Here is a 24,899-nt window from a genome sequence, read left to right on the forward strand (position 1 = left end):
AACTTTCTATCCCTCTCCCTTCCCCTCTGTAAAAAATCAATAAAATATATATTTTTTAAAAAGATAAGGTCCAGATGCCAGCTTAAAAAGACTAAATTATCTTTATTATCTTTGCTTAAAAGTAGAAGCGATAAAAATGTGGTATGCCTATATAATAGAATCATATTCAGCAATAAAAAAGGAATGACATAACATGCTACAGCATTGTTGAACTTGAAAACATTACTTTAAGAAACCATTCACAAAAGCCCACATGTTGAATGACTCCATTTATATGAGATGTGTGCTGTGCCAGCAGAGCCAAGGGTTCGGTGAGCCTGAGGAGGGGCGGTGAAGGATTAAAGAAGACAGACAAGAGAATACAGCTGGGGCTCAGTGCATCTCCCATGCCTGGATGAGGTCACAGAAAGACCCAGCCAGCAAGCCTAGGCTTTATTTTATAGTGAGATTAAAGCATGTCAACATGTTCTCTCTCATCATTGATGTTTCTATCTCTCTCCATTTCCATTCCTCTCTCTGAAATCAATATATATATACATGTCTTTTTAAAAAAAAACGAACTAACAATAGTAAAAGTAGCTAGTTTTAAACTGAACAGGGAAAACGAAATTGCTTGGGTGATTGAAGAAAAATCTTTGAAGGCCAGATCAGGGCCAGATACCATGGAAGCTACATAGCAGAAATATAATTTGGTCCTGGATTAAAATTTAAAAAAAAGGTTTAAGGACCCATGTCTGGGGTTTGGAAGGAGCTCGTAAGGATCAAGTGTCATTAGCTTCTTTTCACTGGACCCTCTTTAGGCATCATGAACAGTCTCATGAGGTAATACTTATGAAGCATGATATTCAAAATATTGAATGACTAGTAGGGCCCAACACTCAGCCATGCTGGAGTAAGGTCATGGGAAACTGGATAATGTGTAGAGCCAGCTAGAGGCTTGAGGCAGTTTCTTTTCACTGACTGATAGTGAAGTTTCAATAATTTAATAGCTGGCATGGTTTTACCAGTACATACACCCTATCAGTCCTCCTTAGTCTAACTTCCATTTTATACATTAGGAATCTGAGACAGAAAATTAGGAAACTTGCCTGTCTGACTCATTCCTCTATACTGTTATCTTTACTGGGAAAGCCAGAGATCTTAAAAGATCAAGTGAGATGCCAACCCCTGCATCAGGCTAGCTGGAGTCAGAGGAATGAGATGGAGCATCCAACCTTAATAGAGGATCAAACCCACAACCTTGGTCTATCAGGACAGGGATGATGCTCTAACCAACTGAGCTACCTGGCCTGGGTAGAATCCTTATTTTCTTTAATTTGGCCTTTTATTTTGTTTGTTTTTTTTCCTTTGACTCAAACTAGCCTCACCTTGACTTACCCACCTCCCTCTCCCTTGCTTAATCATTAAGCCCCCAGGACAATGAGGTTCTGGTCATCATCCAGTTGTCTTAGAAACAAGGTCCCGGATCTATTGACTATTGAGACAGTTTTTTTTTTAAATAATTTTTTAAATATTACATATACCCCCTTTTTCCCCCATTGACCCCCTCCAGCCTGCCCCCTCCCCCGTCCCCCTATCCCAGGCCTTCTATTATCTATGTGCAAATATGCATACAAGGTCTTTGGTTGTTTACCTCCTGCCGACTCACCCTCTCCCGCCTCCCCTCTGAGATTCTGCACCCTGTTCCATGTCTCTGGATCCACTCCGTTCAGCAGTTAATTTTGTTACTTAGATTCCACATAGGAGTGCAATCATGTGATATGTGTCTTTCTCTGACTTATTTCACTTAGCATGATACTCTCCAGGTCCCTCCATGCTGTCTCAAAGGGTAAGAGATTCTTCTTTTTTACTGCCTCATAGTATTCCATGGTGTAAATGTACCACAGCTTTTTTATCCACTCGTCTACTGATGGGCACTTGGGCTGTTTCCAGATCTTAGCTATTGTAAATTGTGCTGCTATGAACATAGGGGTGTAATCATTATTTCTGATTGGTGCTTCGGTTTTCTTAGGATATATTCCTTGAAGTGGGATCACTGGGTCAAATAGCAGTTCCATATTTAATTTTTTGAGGAAACTCCATACTGTTTTCCATTGTGGCTGCACCAGTCTGCATTCTTGCCAGCAGTGTACTAGGGTTCCTTTTCTCCACATCCTCGCCAACACGTGTCATTTGTTGATTTGTCGATGGTAGCTATTCTGACAGGTGTGAGGTGATACTGCATTGTTGTTTTAATTTGCATCTCTCTGATAATCAGTGACTATTGAGACAGTTTTCAGTCAAGCTAAACATAATATCTTGGCCTCAGTTGTGTTGTAGCTCCAGACCCAGGAAAGCAAAATGATCCCACAGAACAAATCTTAGCAAAATTGGACAGAACAACTCCATGGCTGATATGAGGACTAGATACAATGATCAATTACCCACTATCCTAGCACCAACCAATCACAGAGACCACAATGACTAATTCTATTAGTCACCATGATTAATTATTTGCCCCCTATATAACCCATCTCTTGGAAGCCATCAGGGAGCCAGGTCTTTGAGCATGAGCTACCTGTGACTCGGGCATGGCGCCATCTCCTTAATAAATCCTTACTTTCTTGGCTACAAACTCTTTTTTCGCGTCTTATTGGGCTTTGATGCACACAGGCAAATGGACCCTTCATTCTGGTAACAGCTGTATTCCACATCTCTTTTCACTTTGTTCTTTGTTGTAGTTCCTAGTAAGTGAATTGCAACCACAAACTTGGGTATATAAGAAAAACCATGTTTATTTTCTTTAAATGGAATTAAACTTGATTGATGGCAGGAAAATTTAATTTCTCAATTTCCTCTGAGTAATACCCCCAAATCATACATAGTATTTGGAGAGACCTCTCCAATCTTCAGCCCACATTGGTTACTGCTGAGATTCCCATGGTTAAAGCTACACATTCTTGAAGTGCAGGGACTCGTTTCCACAGAGCATGGGGTTCCTATGTTTGGGAACCTTGATGTCTAGCTTTTCTAAGCAGACCATAGATCCTGGCACCTCTCCGGGGGCTGCCAGGAGACTGAGGGCAAACCAATTTATACTCCTTCACAACCTATGGATATCTCCATTTTTTTCCCTTCTGTTTTAAATAAAGACACCTGTCTCTTTTTCCCTCTCAAACATCAAGCATAATTTCCTCAATGAGCTAAAACTAACAATAGATAGGAAAAGACACGATCTTCCAGTAGCTTCAGCTTTCCATTCTATAGACATCCCAGACAGAGGAATACAAATGGGCTGGCTACCTGCTTGGAAGAAATAAAGGGGAAAATGTAGGGCATTAGTATCTCCATAAAGTATCATGCCATATCAATAAAATCTTTCAGGAAAAAAATCAAACCTTCTCTTGTTGGTTTTAAGAGTTAAAGGAATTTATTCACCCCTAGGTTCACCTTGGGAGCCCAAGGGCTCAAAGTACTCAAAGTACGAGATTTGCCCTGGCCAGGTAGCTCCGTTGGTTAGAGATTCATGCCAATATGCCAAAATTGTAGGTTTGGCCCAGCTGCTGTGGCTCAGTGGTTGAGCTTGGACCTATGAACCAGGAGGTCATGGTTCAATTCCCAGTCAGGGTACATGCCTGGGTTTCTGGCTTGATCCCCAGTAGGGGACATCAAGAGGCAGCTGATCAATGATTCTCTCTCATTGATGTTTCTCTCTCTCTCTTTCTCTGGCTCTCTCTCCCTTCCTCTCTGAATTCAATAAAATATATATTGTGGGTTTGATCCCAGTCAGGGCACATAAAAGAAGCAACCAATGAATGCATAAATAAATGGAATAACAAATCGAGGTTTGTCTCTCTCCCTTCCTCCCTCTTCTTTCTCTCCCTACCTCTCTCTCCTCTTTCTCTTACTCTAAAATCAGTAAATTAAAAGAATCATGTAAGAGACAAATTGCAGGTTTTGTACAGCCACAGTTGGATCTAATAGAGAAAAATATATTCAATTTAGTGGAGAGAGCAATTGAGTTTTTAAAATATATGTTTTTATTGATTTGAGGCAGGGAAAGGAAAGGAGAGATAGAAAGAAACATTCGTTGGGGATTGGGATCCAGCCTGCAATCTGGGCATGTGCCCTGACCAGGAATAGAACCAGTAAACTTTTGGTGCATGGGATGACGCTCAATCACCTAAGCGACACCGACCGGGGCGGCAATTGATTTTAATTGTAGTTAATAGGAGAGATCTCATGAAAAAATTCAGAAATATAATTTCTGAGAAATATAAATGGAGTGTTATATTCAATACTTAAAAACCTGCCACTAGGAGGAGACAAATGAATTAAAAATTGTTTAATCTGCTCTTCCTTTAGAGCACATTTCCTAAATTAAGAAGAGCCTCATGAAAAATATATTTAGTAGCAGAATTCTAGTAAAAGAACCTATTTTCAATGTTTTTTTATTGATTTTTAGAGAGAGAGAGAGAGAGAGGAAGGGAGAGAAGAGGGAGAAAGAGAGAGCGATGTGAAAGCAGAACATCCTTCAGCTTATTCCTGCATGCCTCCTACCAGGGATTGAGCCAGAAACTCTGGTACGTGCCCTGACGGGGAATCCAACCAAGGAACCTTTTGGTGGATGGTAGGTATGTCAACCAACCAACTGAGCCACACTGACCAGGGCTATTTATTTATTGGTTGATTTTAGAGAGAGGGAGAGAGAGAAACATCAGTGTGAGAGAGAAACATCCACTGGCTGCCTCCTGCATGCACCCAAACTGGGATCGAATCTGCAACCTGGGTATGTGCTCTGATGAGGAATCGAATTTTGTACTGGATGACACTCCAACTGAGCCACACGAGCCAGGGCATGAATATTTTTCTTTAAGTAACAGTTTATATTCATTAAGGTATTTTTAAATCCCTCCCCCCCTTTTTTTTATTGATTTCAGGAATGAAGGGAGAGAGAGGTAGAAATGATGAGAGAGTATCATTGTTCAGCTGCCTCCTGTACGCCCCTTGCTGCGGGTCGAGCCCGCAACCCGAGCATGTGCCCTTGACCGGAATCAAACCTGAGACCTTCCAGTCCACAGTCCAATGCTCTATCCACTGAGCCAAACCAGCCAGGGCAAAAATCCCTTTCTTACTCTGTTTTAAATCTGAAAACGAAATGTTGGACCAGTGGCTCTCAGACTTCAGCTGCATCAGAATCACCTGGAGGGCAGATTACTCAGCCCCAAAGCCAGAGTTTCTGACTCGCCAGGTCTGGTATAGAACAGCACAGACGATCTGCCTTTCTAACTAACAGGTTCCCAGGTGCTGCTGATGCTTCTGGTCCGTGGAACATGTTTTCAGAACCATTGTGCTAGATGACTATAGCAGTAAACCATTTGCCAACAGTCAGATTCAATTCAATATTGAGAACTTACTAACTAAAGTTATTTCAGTTTGTTAGACAGTAACTTGGTATTGCAAAGACGATTGAAATGATCATTTTTGGAGGACTTTGAATCCAAAAGAAAGCAATTTAATACTGACACAGCATTCCAAGATCTGGTGGTTAAACAAACCGTGTTTGCACACTGAACACCCAGCAGCTAGTCTATAGTAAGTCCTAATTTAAAGCTCGATGCTGTGCAGAATAGTAAACTACACTCTAACCCAGTGTTTCCCAACCTGTTTTTGGCCATGCCCCACCTAAGCATCTCTAAAATCCTGATGCCCCCGCCCCTGTGTCATATAATTCTTATTATTAAAAAAGTGAGCTCCTATTCACTTGGGGGAATCCTAAAAGGCCATTAACTTGGTCTAAACAAGCTTCCAAAGAACATGGCATCCATGAAAGAGAAAAACAAAAGAACAAAAGGGCAACTGAAGTACTGAGGAAGAAATCACTAAGAAATTGTTTTTAAAAAATAATATAAAGTGATATGAAAAAATAGCAAATAAAGTTTCAAAACATAACAGAGAACTGAAATAAATAAATATGTCACAATATATATTTATATACTGTATATGAGGCCCCTAGAACCATAAAAAATGCAAAAAAAATCTGTTAATAACTCATTCTCGAATTGCCCCCCTTAAAAATCAAATTGCCCTCCTGTGGGGCATGTGCCCCACATTGGGAACCACTGGGTTAGAGCTACTTTCATTAAAAAGTTTGAGAAATACTGGTATAGGTCAAAAGTAAATGACAGCTTCGAACATCATGACAACATTTATAGTTAGAGAAGTATTCAATGATTTATAGTTAGGGTTCATTAGCCTTTATGATAACGTGATAGAATTGACTTCTAATTAAATGGAGTAGCATGAGGAGAAGAGAGAAGAGGAGCAGATAAGAGCAAAATCGAAATTACTACAAGTAAGAGCCTAGATGACTCCCAGAAAGCTGTCAGCTTAGTTCTCAACAGGAACTTTGCAGGCCAGAAGGAATTGGCATAAAATATTCAAAGTGATGAAAAACAAAGACCTACAGCTAAGATTATTCTACCCAGCAAAACTGTCATTTAGAATCAAAGAATAAAGAACTTCCCAGACAAGACACAGCTAAAGGAGTTCATTGTCACCAAACCAATATTACAAGAAGTATTAAAGGGTCTTCTCTAAGAAGAAGAAAAATAAATTATCAAAAATATGAACAATAAAATGGTAATAGGCCTGGCTGGCATGGCTCAGTGGTTGAGCATCGACCAATGAACCAGGAGGTTACGGTTCAATTCCTGGTCAGGGCATATGCCTGGGTTGGGACCAGGAGGCAGCCAATCAATGATTCTCTCATCATTGATGTTTCTATCTCTATCTCCCTCTCCCTTCCTCTCTGAAATCAATCCTATCTAATAAAAGAGAAAAATGGTAATTGGCGTACGACGATACCCTTTTCATTGGCTAATCAGGGCTATATGCAAATTAACTGCCAACTAAGATTGGCAGTTAACTGCCAACTAAGATTGGCAGTTAACTGCCAACAAGATGGCGGCTAATTTGCATATGTAGGCACAATGCAGGGAGGCGAAAGGGAAAGCAGGAAGAAGCCCCCTGCCACTGACAGTGATCGGAAACCCAGGGGGGAGCTAAGAGCTGGGGGGCAGGGCCAAGGCCTAAAGCGAAGCCCACGATCGCGGGGCCGCTGCAGCTGTGGATCCCCACTGCCCGAGCCGGACACCTCAGCCAGAGGCATTAGGCCTGAGCAGGGGCGGAGCCTGCAACGCGGGGAGTTGGGGGTCCCCTGCCCAGGCCTGACACCTCTGCCAGAGGCCTCAGGCCTGGTCAAGGGGCCGATCCGGTGATTGGTGATCAGAGGGTGATGAGGGTCAACTCCTCTGGCTGAGGCATCAGGCCCGGGTGCGGGGTGGAGCCGGGGATTGGGGGGATATGATGGTCCCCTTAACCAGGCCTGAAGCCTGGGTCAGAGGCATCAGGCTTGGGCGGGGGGTGGAGCCAGCGATCAGAGGGAGATGGGGGTCCCCTGCCCAGGCATGATTCCTGGGCCAGAGGCCTCAGGCCTGGGTGGGGGCCAGAGCCAGTGATCAAGGGGAGATGGGGGTCCCCTGTCCAAGCCTGACACCTCTGGAGGAGGCGTCAGGCCTGGGCAAGGGGCCAATCAGGCGATCGGAGGGTGATGGGGGTCTATGCCTCTGGCCGAGGCATCAGGCCTGGGCTGGGGGCAGAACCAGTGATGGGGGGAAATGAGGGTCCCCTGCCCAGGCCTGACGCCTCTGTCAGAGGCGTCAGGCCTGGGCAAGGGGCCGATCCTGCGATTGGAGGGTGATGAGGGTCAACGCCTGAGGGCTCCCAGTATGTGAGAGGGGGCAGGCTGGGCTGAGGGACACTCCCCTCACACACACACACACACACACACACACACACACACACACACACCCAGTGCACGAATTTCGTGCACCGGGCCCCTAGTAAAAATATAAAAAATTAAAAATTTAAAAAAACATGTTTTTTTAATGGCAATAAATACTTATCTATTAATGACTGAATCTAAAAAACAAAATAAATGAACAAGCAGAACAGAAACAGACTCATAGATACAGAGAACATTTTGATGGTTGCCAGATGGAAGGGAGTTGGGGGGATGGGTAAAAAGGTGAAGGAATTAAGAAGTACAAATTGCTAGTAACAGAATAGTCAAGGAGATGTTAAGTAGAGTTTAGGAAATCTAGTCAGTAATATTGTAATAACTATGCATGGTGTCAGATGAATACGAGATTTATCAGGATGATCACTTAGTAAGTTATATAATGTCTAATCACCTGGAACTAATATAATATTGTATGTCAACTGTAATTGAAAAAAATTTTTTAAATGACTTTTTAAAAAAAGAAAAAGGGATAGGACTCGGGTGACTGTATAAATGAGGAGGCCTAAAAGAGAAAGAAGTTTTATTAAAAATCTCCCAATTATGAGCCTGGGAGTTAGTTTAGAAGTATACTATTGGCGACATGAGGTAGAGCCCCAGCTGCTCTGTCCAAACAGATGAGAGTGACTAAGCAGGCTGTGGTCTGTGTAGTCAGCATTGCCTGGGATTCTGTTACAATGCCACTTCTCAGGCCCTGGCCCAGACTACTAAATCAGAAATGCTGGGAATGGGGCCCAACAACTTATGTTTTAACACACTCTCCAGGTGATTCTGACTCACAATTAAGTTGAAAACTGAGCTAAGCCAGTGTGGCTCAGTGGTTGAACGTCAACCCATGCACCAAAGAGGTCACTGTTTCCATTCCCCATTAGGGCACATACCTAAGTTTCAGGCTCTATCCCCAGTAGGGGGATGTGTAGGAGGCAACCAATCAATGTTTCTCTCCCTTCATCTTTCTCTGAAAATCAATAAAAACATATATATATATTTTAAATTTGGGGGGAAAAGAAAATTGAACTATGCCAGTTAGATTTTTTTTTTTTTTTCCTTTCAGGAATTTTTTTTTTTAATATATTTTATTGACTTTTTACAGAGAGGAAGGGAGAGGGATAGAGAGTTAGAAACATCGATGAAAGAGAAACATGGACCAGCCACCTCCTGCACACCCCCCACTGGGGTTGTGCCCACAACCAAGCTACATGCCCTTGACCAGAATTGAACCTGGGACCTTTCAGTCCGCAGATTGACGCTCTATCCACTGAGCCAAACCGGTTACGGCCCTTTCAGGAATTTTAAGAGACAGAGTGAATCAGTCTATTGATTGTGAGGAAAGAAGCTAAAAGTTGGTTATAGAGAGACTATGAATAAGCAGAAACTATAACTAAATGAAGTGGTTGGCTGAAGTCACAGAGACAGAGGAACGGTGACAGCCTGTGGTTGGGGAGCACTGCATTCCAGCAGCAGCCAAGAGTGACAAGTTAGCCCAGTCTTTAGGTGTGCATGGACTTTGTCCAGTTCCATGTTCATTTTAGTTCTCAACAGAAGCCCAATCATATTGCTATTCTTAGGTTCCTATGATATTCTTATCTCTTTTATTGTCACGTGTTTCCTTAAAATAGACTTCCCGTTAACTGAGGTGACCTGAGTGGATCTGTGTTCCTGCAATATAAAAAGCGGATAAAGCTCCAAAGTAGATGGGGCAAAAGTTTAAATTAATAAAAACAATAGCTTTTTAAAAAAAATTATGGTCACTTATTTTTTAATTTTAAAAAAACGTTACCATCTTAACCATTTTAAAGTATACAGCTCAGTAGTTAAGTATATTCACAATGTTGTGAAACCAATTTCCAGAAATTTTTCATCTTGCAAAGAATTACTTTTTAAAAAATTACTTATTAATGAAATATATTTCAGTGCTATCACCTTTCACCTTATACAACTGAACAACTTCAGGCCTGATGCTCAGGTTCATACTTGGGGTTTGGTGTTTTGTCCTTTTGCTTTATTTTATCTGTTGGCTTCCTTATGTAGGCAGTCACTCTGAAAAAGTACTACTACCTTTTTAAAAAATATTTTTTAATTAATTTCAGAAGAGAGAGGAAGAGAGAGGTAGAAATATCAATGATGAGATAGAATCACTGATTGGCTGCCTCCGGCATACACCCTACTGGGGATTGAGCCCACAACCCATCCCTGACAATGCCTGTACCATTATATTTTGCTTTATCATCTTGATGGCATTTTCCTTTACTCTATGTACAAAATATGACTTAAATAGCTTGGTCTTGTAGAATTAGTGTTTTATTTCCAATTCATTACAAGAAAAGAAGTCAAAGTCCTAAAAACAAAACTGTTATACTTAGGGTGTTTCAAATGTTTTAATTTGTTGTGACAGTTTGACTTGTATCAGAATGTACCATACTTTATCAAACCTCACACTCTTCCTTTGCACCCACCAACTAACCCTTTTGTTCCAAACCAAGCCAATCTGTTGAAACTCTACATCCTGCCTTTTTTTTTTTTTTTTTTTTTTTTTTTTTTGCCACTGGGTCTTTTCTAATGTCATTTGCTCCACCAGGCTGACCTTTGCTAGTTCTCAGTCGATGCCCATTGCATTGCTTCTGCTACACCAAGAAACTTGTCTTACTATGGTACTCTAATCTTACATTCATTCATCAAAGCCACATTTACTGAGTACTGTGCTTAATATTTTCCAAGCCCTCCCTCCACTTTTAATATGACTTTCTGTAAGCAATTTTAAATCCTATTGTTCATATTCTACTTTGTATTTTAGTTTGCATATGTGTATTTTTTTCTTACCTTGGGTAAATGCCTTGAGTTAATGTTTTAGGCTTCTTTGTACAGTGTGGTGGGTTCATTAAAGTAATTGAATAAATGGATGAATAAATTAATTAAATAACGTGAAATTCATTTCCTTCAGAGGAATTTGAGGGAAACACTTGACTAGAAGTTATTCTAAGTCCAAATAGCTTTGAGGATTAAGTTGTAGATTATTCGATAGAAGGGCTTCTGTCTGCACTGTACACTCTTCCATAAGTATTTTTTACAAATATGTTTTTATTGATTTCAGAAAGAAGGAGAGAGAAATGTGGTGAGAGAGAAACATCAGTCGGCTGCCTCCTGCATGCTCCCTACTGGGGATTGAGCCCCAAGCCCCCCCCCCCTGCCCCCCACACGCACATGCCCTGACTAGGGATTGAACCAGCAACCTCCTAGTGCATGGTACAACACTCAGCCAATTGAGCCACACCAGCCGGGCCTCCTTAAGTATTTTTTATTCATTGATTGATTTTAAAGAGAGAGAGGGAGAGAGAGAGAGAGAGAGAGAGAGAAACATCAATTTGTTGTTCCACTTATTTATGCATTCATTGGGTGATTCTTGTGCCATGTGCCCTCACCAAAGATGGAACCTGCAACCTTGAAGGAGTATCCGGAGGACATTCTAACCAACTAAGCTACCAAGTCAGGGCCTCCATAAGTATTTTTAAAATACATTTTTATTGACTTGAGAGAGAGGGCAAGGCAGAGGGAGAGAGAAGCATGAATGAGAGAGAAACATCAATGGACTGCTTCCTACATGCCTCCTACTGGGGATCGAGCCTGCAACCCGGGCATGTGCCCAACCTGGAATCCAACCAGGACCTTTTTGTGCATAGGATGACACTCAACCAACTGAGCCGCACAGGCAAGGCAAGCCTCCGTGAGTATTTTGATTGGGATCACTTATTACTTATTTTTGAACCTTACTTTTTCACTGTTAACATTATTTCTTATAGAAGTGAGCTGACCCAATGACTGACACATGTTAGTGTTCAGAAAATGCTTGTTGAATTGTTAAAATTAATGTGTATTATGTTCAGCCTTTGCAATAAAAGTAAAAGTTCCTTCATGTCAAGGACCCAATAATTGAAGTAGTCTCACATATACCAACTTTAGAATACAATTCTGAATTTACAGTTCGTACTTAATAAATGCTTCTTGAGTAGATGAATAAAATGCTTTTTTCTCAGAAGAAAGAATCCTTCTTAGGAGTCAGTATTTCTCAGTATGGTACTGTATCCCCTAAATTAGAATCACTTGGGATGCTTATTAAAACTATAGAGCAGCGGTTCTCAATCTGTGGGTCGCGACCCTTTTGGGGGTCGAAGGATCCTTTCACAGGGGTCATCTAAGACCATCGGAAAACACATATATAATTACATACTGTTTTTGTGATTAATCAATATGCTTTAATTATGTTCAGTTTGTAACAATGAAATTGGGGGTCACCACAACATGAGGAACTGCATTAAAGGGCCGCGGCATTAGGAAGGCTGAGAACCACTGCTGTAGAGTCTTCGGCCCTGGCCGGTTGCTCAGTGGTTAGAGCGCCAGCCTGGGAACCAAAGGGTCTTGGGTTCAATTTCTAGTCAAGGGCATGTACCTCAGTTACAGGTTCAATCCCTGGCCCCAGTCGGAGCGAGTGAGCATGGACCTTGGAGCCAGACTGACTGGGCTCAATAAACTCTACCATTTATTAAATGTATGTTCTGGGCCTGCTATTCAACTTCCTCGTGCTTCAGTTTCCTCCTCCATAAAATGGGAAGAACGGTGTAATTATCCCGTAAGTTGTGAGGATTAAATGAGTCAGTGCCTGTGAGGTGCTTGGAACAGAGCCTGACAGTATAAACACTATGTTTGCCATTATCAGATGGTAAGTATCCACTTTCCAACAAAATAGTGCATTTCTGTATAAAAGCCCCTTTTATCATAGAAAACGTAACCCACGGAGTTTGGCCTTTCTTCCTTTCTCCTTTTCTGTTTTAGAGACCTAGACACGTCAGACCAGGATACTGCATTGTTGCAGGATAAACCTACAACAAAGAAATCTTAGGTCTTTTACTTCATGCTGATGAGCCAGAGATCAGTACTCAATCTTTTTTTTTTTCTTTCATGCCTCCCCCTCCCCTTCCTTCCCCCTCCCCCTCCAGTACTCAATCTTTTGAATTGCTTCCCCATAAATAAAATCGCATAAAAAGGGCAGGGATAAGATGAGTCTACTAGTAACATGCTTTCTTACAAGAAAGCGTTTGTGTAGCTACAAAGGGTAACAAAACACAGACTATTGTAGCAACAATCCTAGGGCCAAGTCATCTCCTGTCCCAAGTCTCTGTGGAGATCATGTTGACTCTGGGCCTCTTCCTTCCTACTCTGGTCTCCAGGAGTGTTGTAGCCTCTGATAGACAGAAAAAGTTCCCAAGACCAAACCAGAGAGTTTATAGCGCCCCAGCCCTCCCATTCTCGAGTGAGATGAGCTTTGGCAGCTGATGCCTCAAGGACAGATCCTTGACAGCAGATGTGTCTGGGAAATTTGACAGTTTTTCTACAATGGGCTCCTTGTGGGTATATGTATCCAGACTGGATATGATTAATTGACTCTTAAATTCAGGCTTTCTTTTTATCATGTGACTTCTGAAAAGTCACTTACCATTAGAATTTTTATTTCCCTATTTGTAAAAAGGAACTTACAGTAAATGTTAGTGCTAGACAGAACTTCAAAGACAATTTCATATAACTCCTTTAATTTTTATAAAGAGGCTAGATCCAGAGAGGTTGAGGAAATTGCTTAAAGTCAAAGAGTTGGGTCAGGAATAAAAGTTGTGCAATACAGTTAATTTTGCTATTAACAAAGGGCTAAAATTGGAGAATTTGGCTTGAAGATTAAAATGCCGTTGTTGTTGTTTGTAAAAATCGAATTGGCTTTATTGTTTCATGAATCAGTTAGCATCTTATCTAGCAACCAGAAGGGTTCTCTGGTATTTTACTTATTTTTTTTTTAATATATTTTATTGACTTTTCACAGAGAGGAAGGGAGAGGGATAGAGAGTTAGAAACATCGATGAGAGAGAAACATCGATCAGCCGCCTCCTGCACACTCCCCACTGGGGATGTGCCCGCAACCAAGGTACATGCTCTTGACCGGAATTGAACCTGGGACCCTTTAGTCTGCAGGCTGACACTCTATCCACTGAGCCAAACCAGTTAGGGCAAACCTTAATTCTTTTAAAAAATATATGTTCTTATTGGTTTTAGAGAGAGAGGAAGGGAGGAAGGGAGAGAAAGAGAGAGAAACATCAACCAGCTGCTCGGGCATGCTCCCCACTGGGGAGCGAGCCTGAAACAGGGGCATGTGTCCTGACCAGGAATTGAACTGGTGACCTTCTGGTACATGGGATGACACTAAACCAACTGAGCCACACCAGCCAGGGCCAAACCTTAATACTTAGCTGGGAAAAATACCACACCCAGTAACTGTAGAATAATCCAGTATCGGTTTTTTCAGCAACACCCACTCAGACAGATAATAATCGTGGTTGATAGTATCATTTTACATAGTAGCATCATCTGATGCTACAATGGAGATAAAAATCAAGCTGTAAGAACAATTAATATAGTCTTTTCATTCAACAGATATTTAATAATGAGCAGGCTGGTGCCCTAGTGGATGGAAGAATAAAACGTCCATATTTTGTTCATTTGAGAGTTGCTGAGCTCAGAAAAGTTTTCTCTCTCTCTCTCCTATTTTCTCCTTAAACATGGTAGCATTTTCTTTCAGAATGAGAAGAGGATTTAAAATAAAATTGGATGTGCTCATAGATTAAGGATCAAAGGATCAAATCAGAGATGTAAAGTGCTCAGCTTTCAACTCTCCAAGGATTCAATTTTGTTTTCCTCAGTGTTTTTATTAATGTAGCGGTTCTCAACCTGTGGGTCGCGACCCCTTTGGCAGTCGAACAACCCTTTCACAGGGGTCGCCTAAGACCATCCTGCATATCAGATATTTACATTACGATTTATAACAGTAGCAACATTACAGTTATGAAGTAGCAATGAAAATAATTTTATGGTTGAGTCACAGAAGGTTGAGAACCACTGTATTAATGTTAAATGTCTGCTATAAGCTCAGCTGTTTCTACTTTTGTGGAAGTTGGAATGAAATTGGAGGACATCAAATGGGTCTTTAAGAAGTTTATCTTTCTTGCTTCAATTGCTTGTCTTCCAATGATGTTAACACTCAGTGGGTGCTAGCAGTACTAAGGAAACTCTTTCATTTCTCACCCTGAATACACATCCTATTTGGCCTCCTCAGGATTTCAAACCACTCTGCCATTAATAGCCATAGATATTGTGAGATCATATTAAGTACAGAGTGGGCAATTAACACAGATGCCCTATACCAACGTTGCCACAGGTGCTCTGAGGAGTAAAAGGGGGGGGGCGGTGCAGACAGAGGGTCAATAATAATACTTGGCTTTTAGTTAAGTGCACTGGATTTCCAGTACTATCCTCTGTGAACAAAGCACTCTTGTGTAGAAAGTTTGTTATTATCACTATAGAGATCAGCATAAATAACAAGAGAGCAAAATGTCTGCTATAAGCTCAGCTCATCTCTATGAGCAAGAGAGTTTTATAGTAACTACTAGAGGTTCAGTGCATGAAATTCATGAACCGGTGGGAGCCCTAGGCATGGCCGGCGATCAGGGCCATCAGGTTCCTTGCCTCCCTGCCTCCTCCTTCCCTTGCCGACTGCATGCCACCACCATGCAGTTCCCTGCCTCTCCCCCTCCCCCCACCCTCCTCCTTCCCTTGCCGCTCATTCCACTGCCACCCACTCCTGGTTCCCCGTCCCAGCCCAGGGTCCTGCCCCAATCAAGTGATCAGGGCCTGCTGGCCGGAGGTAGGGGCCAACTGCCACCACAGCAGGCTGGCGGTGGGCCAATCGGGAGCAGGGGTTGAGGGGGGACAGGAGGAGGGACCCAGGAGATTGGCCGCTAGCCCCTAGGAGGGAGCCGGTCCTTGGCCCCCCTGGGAAAGGGGCCACACCCACCACCCACCCATGGTTCCCCATCTCAGCCCGGGAGCCTAGGGGGAGAGACTGGGAGGTTGGCTGGCAGGCCCCATCAGCGATTGGGACCTGCAGGCTGGGGGCAGCTCCTGCATTGAGCGTCTGCCCCCTGGTGGTCAGGGTGCATCATAGCGACCGGTCATTCCAGTCGTTCTGGTTGCTTAGGCTTTTATATAGAGAGATTTTATTTTATTTTTTTTATCCTCACTCGAGAGTACGTTTTATTGGTTTTAGAGAGAGAGAGGAAGGGAGAGGGAGAGGGAGAGAGAGAAAAAGAGAGAGAGAGAGAGAGAGAGAAAGAGAGAGAGAGAGAGAGAGAAACGCCAGTGTGAGAGAGAGAGACATCAATTGGTTGCCTCCCGTATATGCCACCACCAGGGGTCAAACACAACCTAGGTATGTGCCCTGACCAAAATTGAGCCCAGAACCTTTTGGTGTACAGGACAATGCTCTAACCATCCGGCCAGGTCTATAGCAACAATTTAAAAGCAGCAATCAGACCTTTATTCCTAGTTTTAAGCACAAACATTTGGAACACAATTATTTCTCATATTTAAGAGGACAATTTTGTGAGAGATAGCTAAACTTTAGTTACAACCTCATATTCTGTGCTCCCTGATAAGAAACAACTTCTTTCCAGATGAATAGAACATGAGGGTACTGCCATCTTTCTGGTGCCAATGTGTCTTTGGTAATTATGGTCTGAAGAAAAATACTTTTTAATGTGAACACAAGTAAAATGCACTTTATTTTTGTTGCACTTATAGTCAAAACATATAAAAGGTAAAAAAAAAAACATCCGACTAACCCAGCCGTGGGCAAACTACGGCCCGCGGGCTGGATCCGGCCTGTTTGAAATGAATAAAACTAAAAAAAAAAAGACCGTACCCTTTTATGTAATGATGTTTACTTTGAATTTATATTAGTTCACACAAACACCCCATCCATGCTTTTGTTCCGGCCCTCCGGTCCAGTTTAAGAACCCATTGTGGCCCTCGAGTCAAAAAGTTTGCCCACCCCTGGACTAACCTATTGCCTGCTGTAGAAATGTAGAGTCAGTGAATATTTATCAAGCTCCTCTGGTAAATGATACTATTTCATGTATTCATGAATGTGGAAATACATTAAAAAGTTGATGATGCAATTTGATTCGATAACATTATGCTGTATTAAGCTGTGATTTTTCCACAAGATAATGTGTCTTTTCATATTTTGAGTGATTCAGGAGAGCAGCTAGTTAAGAATAATAACATTCAACATTAAAAATTTTCCAGTATTTAAAAAATAGAATGCAATTAAGTAGCTGTCATCGGATCTTTCTCTTATTTTGTTTCATTCTTTAAAAAACGACATCTTTTTATAAGCAGTGAAAACCACTGTGTATCATCTTAGCTGAATCCTCTCATTTACATTTATTTTCTCAGGAATTAATTCATACACCTGGGTTGGGTTTTTAATTTTTTTTTGTTTAAGAAGGGAGGTGCTTGTTTCAGTGACATAGAACTCCTACAATGATTGATCATAATTTTCTATGTGCAACTTATTCTGGTAGGTGAGGCACATACATGGGCATCACCAGTGGCTTTTCTTTAATATGGAACGCTTCACGAATTTGCGTGTCATCCTTGCACAGGGGCGATGCTAATCTTCTCTGTATCGTTCCAATTTTAGTACATGTGCTGCCGAAGCGAGCACACCAGTGGCTTTTCATAAGCCTCTGATAACTTTAGCTACACTTTGGGAAGAAGAAAAACAACATTTTACTTACATTATGCTAAATTAACAGCATCTATTCATCTTTCATGAACTTCTGTTCCATGAAACACTTCCCAGTATCTAATAAACAATTTGAGAGTGTGGGACCATGTGTGAGTTCTTAATGTGTTCTTTGGCGTTAAGCACAAAACAGTCCATGTTGTAGGAGGAGGTTGATATGTACTTGTTGAATTGGAACAATTCATTGCAAAATTCCAGTTTGCAGATAAAAATTTAGTACATAAGGGCTAAAAAAAGGGATTGGCTTGGGGAAACAAAGAAACCTTAGTTCTTCTACAGTTCCTCACATTCAAACCAAATATATTTCTGTACAGAAGCATATTACCCAATCCAATTGGGTGTCATTTAGAGTTGAAGCTTGGAAAAAAAGAGAAAATATAATACTAATAAGTAACTTTAAATTTCTTACGTATTATTGCATTTGAGAGTATTGATGTGCTCTTTGGAAAAATAACCAAGGTTCTTTTTTTTAACTGGCATGGAAAGAAAGCATTGCATTAAGAGTGGGGTTGTGAGGATGGGCAACAAAAGTTCTTAGAGCACTTAATCCTATCAGCGCTAACTGGCTGTCACAGATGTCCCATTCTGGATCAGTCCAAAAAATGACCTGAAATGACAAATTATAATATAAAACTTCAATATAAGTGCCTTTCTCATTAAAGAAATGAATGAAAGGAAGAGCCTCATGATATTTAAGCAATATCTTTAACACGGCCCAGCCGCCTCGTTTGTACAATGAGAAGTTGTATTGGATAATACTAGATCCCTCCCACACAACTTGCGTAATGCTTTTTCAGGAACAAAAAGGTCTCATGGCTGAAACAAGGAACTGACAAAAACCACTTACTGTGAAAGTAATGATAAAGATGATGATACAATAAAACATAGTATCACCGTTCAGTAATGCGAATTGGTAGATTTATGTAGCTCTGTTATTCACCTGATGTCATCCACAGTTATAACATTTTGCCCACATTTGCTGTTAGAGGGATTTGCAACATTCTGGAGAAAGACTGACTACACAACTACAGGACATTCTGTTCCAGGCTTGGGGTTGCAGCTCTCTGAGCTTCCTTCCTTCTGCAAGTTATGAGTCAGGTATTTAACATCTTGGTGTTCTCCACTATATTGCAATCGCCTACAGGGCAGGGATTACACCCCATTCATGTCTAAATCCCACTCTAACTTGCATAGCGCTTTGCAGATGGTAGGTACTCAATAAACGTCACTTGAGTGATCTCTTTGTCTATAAAATAATGATGGAACCTAGTTTTTAAATGGAATTTCACACTGAGTGACTGCACTGCCAGCGAGGACTCAGCAACCTCCCTTTGAACCCCCCTCGCTTTTGGACGCTCTGTTCACCCTGCACGCCTTCTCCCACCTCAGCCTTCCGCAGGCCATTTCCACCCAGGAAAAGGAATTGTACAGTATGTCCGCTATCAGAACCTCCACTCCTTCAATCCTTTGCTGATGCAAGTCAGTGTGATGATCTGCTTCCTGCTGCCACTGAGGACTGCTAATACTAGTATCTATATATATAAAACTCTAATAAGCAAATAGACTGAATGGCTGAACAACTGAACAACCAAACAATGGGTTGCTATTACATGCGCTGACCATCAGAAGGTGCATGCGGTACATGGCAGGATAGTGGAGCAGAGCAGGTGAGCAGGGGCACCAGACCAAGGTGGGTCACCGGTTGCTGTCATCAGGGCGAGCCTCTGGTGGTTACTGGAAATTCTTTGCTCCTGCATGTCGTGGTCCTTCCCGGTGCTTGCACCTGCTGCCAGTGCTGGCCCTGCTTGTAACCGCTGCTGGTGCCAGAGCCACCGCTCGCACCCGGTGCTGGCCCCGATTGCTTGGCGCCGTGCAAGTGGTGGCTGCCAACCTCGATCGCCCCTGAGGGCTTCTCCACATCCCCCTGCTTCTGATGGGCGATCGGGGCAGCAGTCACCACTTGCACCTGCTGATGGTGCTGGCCCCAATCGCTCTGTGCTGTCAGTGCATGGGAGGGGTGGTGGTGGGAGTGGGGCTGCAGGCAGACAGGGGACCAGGGGCCACCATGGGAGGGGCCGTGCAGGGCATGGAGGATGGTCTGAGAACCGCCCCTGTGCCCACGGCAGCCTCACGGCCCACAGTTTCTTTCAAGGTGCACGAATTCGTGCAATGGGCCCCTAGTATCCATATAAGCATTCAACAGAGAAATGGCAGAAAGACTCTTACCGCTGTCCAAGGGATCACCGGTGATCACGATAAAATGAAACTAGTGAAGGCCTTTAAGATGAAATTTGCCTGCAATGGTACTGTCATTGAGCATCCAGAATATGGAGAAGTAATTCAGCTGCAGGGTGACCAGCGCAAGAACATATGCCAGTTCCTCGTAGAGACCAGACTGACTAAGGATGACCACCTGAAGGTTCACGCATTTTTGGCTCACTGAAGCTTAAGTGAGGATTTCTTTGCAATGAGAATTTCCCTTCTGTCCCTTGTCCACAGGTTTAAAAACCTCACAGCTTATATAATGTAACCATATGGGGTCTGCTTTTAACTTGAACTTGTGTAACTCCTTCATGCAATAAACTGAAAAGAGCCATAAAAAATGGAATTTCGCATTAAAGAATATAATATTCATATAGTATCTATCACCTAAATATTTCCTTTCCTTGTGCTCATTAAACTTTTGACCCTTTATCCAGGGATCAGATCAAGTTCATACTTCTCTATGAAGCACTAATTGGTTGTTACAGCCCTTGATGATGGCTTCTTATTGGGTGACATATTGGGTCTATATCACATTAGATTTGAAGTTCATTACAGGGAAGAAGAGTTCAATGTCTCCTTGTACCCTGAAATCACAGTGCCTTCACAACAAAGGTGCTGAGTAAGTATTTATATGTAATAAGTATATGCAGTGGCCATAGTGCTCATGACCAATAATTTGTGGTTTACTATTAAGATCAGTTGCTTACAGCAAACCAAAAGGTACTTTAACTCCATATTTTCTATGAGGAAAGTGCTCTGGGCATGCAGCCTTGCTCCTGTATCCCTTGGTCCAGGCCTCTCTTCCAGGTGCCTGCAGCCTGTCTCAGCTTACACCATGGCAGAACTTTCTGTATATTTTATTGTCTTAGTTCTGAAATTGGAAGGGAATTGGAAGATCAAATGTTTAAAAAAAGAAATAAAGAAAATCAAAATGTCTTTCATGAGTTAATTATGAATATATTGTACAAAGGGTAACCAAAGAACAGACTAGAAGATTTTGAGGACATTATTTCTAATGGAATAATTTGGATACCCACAATTGAACATATGTAATGATGTATAACATCTATCTATATAAAAACCTAATATGCAAAGTGTCCCCTCGGGAGTTCAACTCACTGGGAGTTTGATCTCTTGCTATGATGTGCGCTGACCACCAGGGTGGCTGCTAGGGACTCTTCCCATGCACGAATTTTGTGCACCGCGCCTCTAGTAGAAATATAAATGTATATGTCATATGGAAACAATTATATCTCCATACTCCAAAACTAGTCCAAGAAGGCCTGAGGGTAGAAGAGGGTCCAAAAGAGGAGAGAGGAAGGAAAGGAAGAAAAGGCAAGATGAAATGGGTATGAGGGAGGAGGGGTAGTGCTAAGTGAAGCTTTGGGGAGAGTGTGGATGACTTTTGAGTGGTATATTTTGCCAACTCGGTGACAGGAGTGGAGCTCACACTTCATAGCAGATTAAGAAACTGGGTTAGGTGTGTGGGTGGGAAGAGAAAAACCAGATAACTTGTGTGCATATAAGAATAACACATGTACACAAATAATAGGGTAGTGGAGGCCTGGGGCAGGGGGCGGGGGTGAACAATAAGGGGTCAATGGGAGAGAAAAAGAGGACATATGTAATACTTTCAACAATATTTTTTTTTTAGCCGAAACTGGTTTGGCCCAGTGGATAGAGCGTCGGCCCGCGGACTGAGGGGTCCCGGGTTCGATTCCGGTCAAGGGCATGTACCTGGGTTGCGGGCACATCTCCAGTGGGAGATGTGCAGGAGGCAGCTGATTGATGTTTCTCTCTCATCGATGTTTCTAACTCTCTATCCCTCTCCCTTCCTCTCGGTAAAAAATCAATAAAATATATTTTAAAAAAAACAATATTTTTTTTAAAAAAAGAAAAACAAAAAAGCCCTGGCTGGTTTGGATCAGTGGATAGTGTCAGCCTGCAATTGAAGGGTCCTGAGTTTGATTCCGGTCAAGGGCACATACCCAGGTTGTGGGCTCAATCCCCAGTAGGGGGCGTACAGTAAGCAGTCCATCAGTGATTCTCTCTCATCACTGATGTTTCTATTTCTCCCTCTCCCTTCCTCTCTGAAATCAATAAAAAAAATATATATATTTTAAAAAAATATATTTTATTGATTTTTTTAGAGAGAGGAAGGGAGAGGGATAGAGAGTAAGAAACATCGATGAGAGAGGAACATCGATCAGCTGCCTCCTGCACTCCCCCTACTGGGGATGTGCCCTCAACCAAGGTACATGCCTTTGACTGGAATCGAACCTGGGACCCTTGAGTCCACAGGCTGATGCTCTATCCACTGAGCCAAACTGGTTAGGGCAAAATATATTTGGGAAAAAAAGGAACTGGTTTAGTGAGGAGGAAGAGATAAATTGATAAGGGGCCTTAAGGCTCAGTGTAGATAATGTACAATTTTTATGAGGAGCTGCTTTAAAGGTTTATGAAAAAGGGCTTATGATGTGCTCAAAACAGTGCTCAAGAAAGATGAATTGTGTTATAATAATAACTAGAGGCCCAGTGCACAAAAATTTGTGCACTCGGGGGGGGAGGGGGGTCCCTCAGCACCACCTGTGCCCTCTTGCAGTATGGGACCCCTCGGGAGATAACGACCTGCTGGCGTAGGCCTGCTCCCGGGTGGCAGAGGGCAGGCCCAATCCCTAGGTGCAGCCCCTGGTCGGGCTCACAGCAGGGCCGATTTGGGAGTTGGGGCCCCGCCCCCTGTCATGCACAGAGCAGGGCAGATTGGGAGGTTGCGATGCCACCCTCAGTCACGCTCAGGGTAGGGCCGATTGGGGGGTTGGGGCACCGTCCCCTGTCACACTCAAGGCAGGGTCGATGGGGAGGTTGCGGCGCCACACCGTCATGCACAGAGCAGGGCCAATCAGGGGGTTGGGGTGCTGCCCCGTCACGCACAGAGCAGGGTCGATCAGGGGGTTGGGGAGCTCCCCCCTGTCACGCACAGAGTAGGGCAGATCAGGGGGTTGGGGCGCCGCCACTGTCACACTCAGGGCAGGGCCGATGGGGAGGTTATGGCTCTACCCCATCACACACACAGCAGGGCCCGTGGGGGCGGGGGGCCTGGGGCACCGCACCCTGTCACACACAGAGCCGCAGGGCGATCAGGGGGTTGGGGAGCTCCCCCCTATCAGGCACAGAGCAGGGCTGATCAGGGGGTTGGGGCGCCTTCCCCTGTCAGGAACAGAGCAGAGCAGATAAGGAAGTTGTGGCCCCGCCCCCTGTCACACACAGATCTGCAGGGTGATCAGGGGGTTTGGGCGCTGCCCCATCATGCTGATCCCGGTGCTGGGAGGCCTCGCGGCTCCGCTGATCCCGGTGCTGGGAGGCATATTACCCTTTTACTATATAGAATAGAGGCCTGGTGCATGGGTGGGGCTGGCTGGTTTGCCCTGAAGGGTGTCCTGGATCAGGGTGGGGGTCCCCACTGGGGTGCCTGGCCAGTCTGGGTGAGGGGCTGAGGGCTGTTTTCAGGCTGGGACTGAAGCTCCCAACTGCTCCTTTTCTTTTTTTTTTTTTTTATTCTGGGCCAGCTTTAGCTCTGAGGCTCCAGCTTTTAGGCCTCCGCTCCTGAAAGCAGGTATCTGTTTGTTTTGGTTCTATAATCGAAACTCTGTATCAACTCCAGCTCTGAGATCCCAGCCGGCTGAAAGCTGGTTTCTGGGGTTTTGTTTAGCTTCTATATGTTACAATGTTTCTTAAACTGCAAGCTCAGAGGCTGGCAAGGCAGACAGAGAACGTTGCAGTCCTCCGTCACTGAAGCAAGCAAGCCTCATGTTCAGTTTAAGCTGCCTGGCTGCCGGCAGCCATCTTGGCTGGCAGTTAATTTGCATATCACCCTGATTAGCTAATGGGAAGGGTAGTGGTCGTATGCCAATTATCATGTTTCTCTTTTATTAGATAGGATAGGCAATATTTATTGAACACATTATATTCCAGGTACATATACATGGGGCAGGCAAATGTATTTTACAATTGTGAGTATGAGAAACTGTTCTTATATTATTTACTAATTATTATATTATTTCTCATACAAACAATGGTAAACCCACTTTTGCTCACTCCTGTATTAAGTACTTTACATATTAGCCCACTTAATCTTAAAACAACCCTGTGAAGAAGGCACAGTTATCTATATAGTACAAGCAAGGAAACTGAGGCAAAGATCTATTAAAGTAGGTTCCATGGCTCTAAATAGCAGAACAGAAATATGAACTCGAGCAGTCTGATTCTAAACCCAGTGTTCCTTCCGTCATGTGACATGGCCTCTCTCTCTTTCCCTAGAGCTATTTCCCTTTTAGACAGACAGCTAGGGGGCTACTTAGGTGGTTGTAGTAGTCTGAAGCAGATACTGATTAGACCCTGAGTTTGGACTTTAATCACAGAAAAAGCAAGAAAGGTATGACACAGAAAAAATCCCACTGGTGGGTTAACAGGAGTTGCTCGATATATTTAAAAATGAAGATGAGAGAGATTAGGGAGGTAAGGATAATGCCTATTTATATTATTTCATCCCCAAAATATTTATTGGACACTTACTATGTGGCAGGAGTTGCTAGGTGCTTAGGGAAGACAAAGTAAACCAAATCAGTAAAGTTCCTGCACATGTGGAGCAAGATTGTGTTATTAGTAAAAAGAAACAACCTGGTTATATATGCATAGACTTTGTCCAGAATGAAGCACAACAAACTGGCAACACGGGTTGTTTAGGCGGGGAACGAGCTAGAAGCAGGGACACGGATGGAAGGGAAACCTCAAGAATTGTGCCTGTTGAATTTTAATATATGGGTGTGTTACCTATTTTAAAGTTATACATTTTAAAAAATATTTTTTATTGATTTCAGAGAGGAAAAGAGAGGGAGAAATAGAAACATCAATGATGTCAGAGAATCATTGATTGGCTGCCTCCTGCTCGTCCCCTACTAGGGATTGAGCCTGCAACCTGGGCATGTGCCCTGACTGGGAATAGAACCATAACTTCCTGATTCATAGGTCAATGCTCAACCACTGAGCCACACCAGCCTCAAAAAAGTTATAAGACTGTGTGCTGTCTACTAAGACATATATATATGTGCATAC

General features: G+C 42.9%; 1 protein-coding gene and 1 non-coding gene across 2 annotated transcripts in view; both read right to left on the reverse strand.

Moving 5' to 3' along the window:
- The window catches only part of GTF3C6 (general transcription factor IIIC subunit 6), a 41,534-nt gene that overhangs the window by 13,199 nt on the left and 3,436 nt on the right, over positions 1-24,899 (reverse strand). The window lies entirely within an intron of this gene.
- Positions 17,335-17,441, reverse strand: LOC132237736 (U6 spliceosomal RNA). Its single transcript, XR_009453580.1, has one exon. It is a non-coding gene; the product is annotated as a U6 spliceosomal RNA (small nuclear RNA).

This window comes from Myotis daubentonii, chromosome 6, assembly GCF_963259705.1.
Source record: "Myotis daubentonii chromosome 6, mMyoDau2.1, whole genome shotgun sequence".
Lineage (NCBI taxonomy): Eukaryota > Metazoa > Chordata > Mammalia > Chiroptera > Vespertilionidae > Myotis > Myotis daubentonii.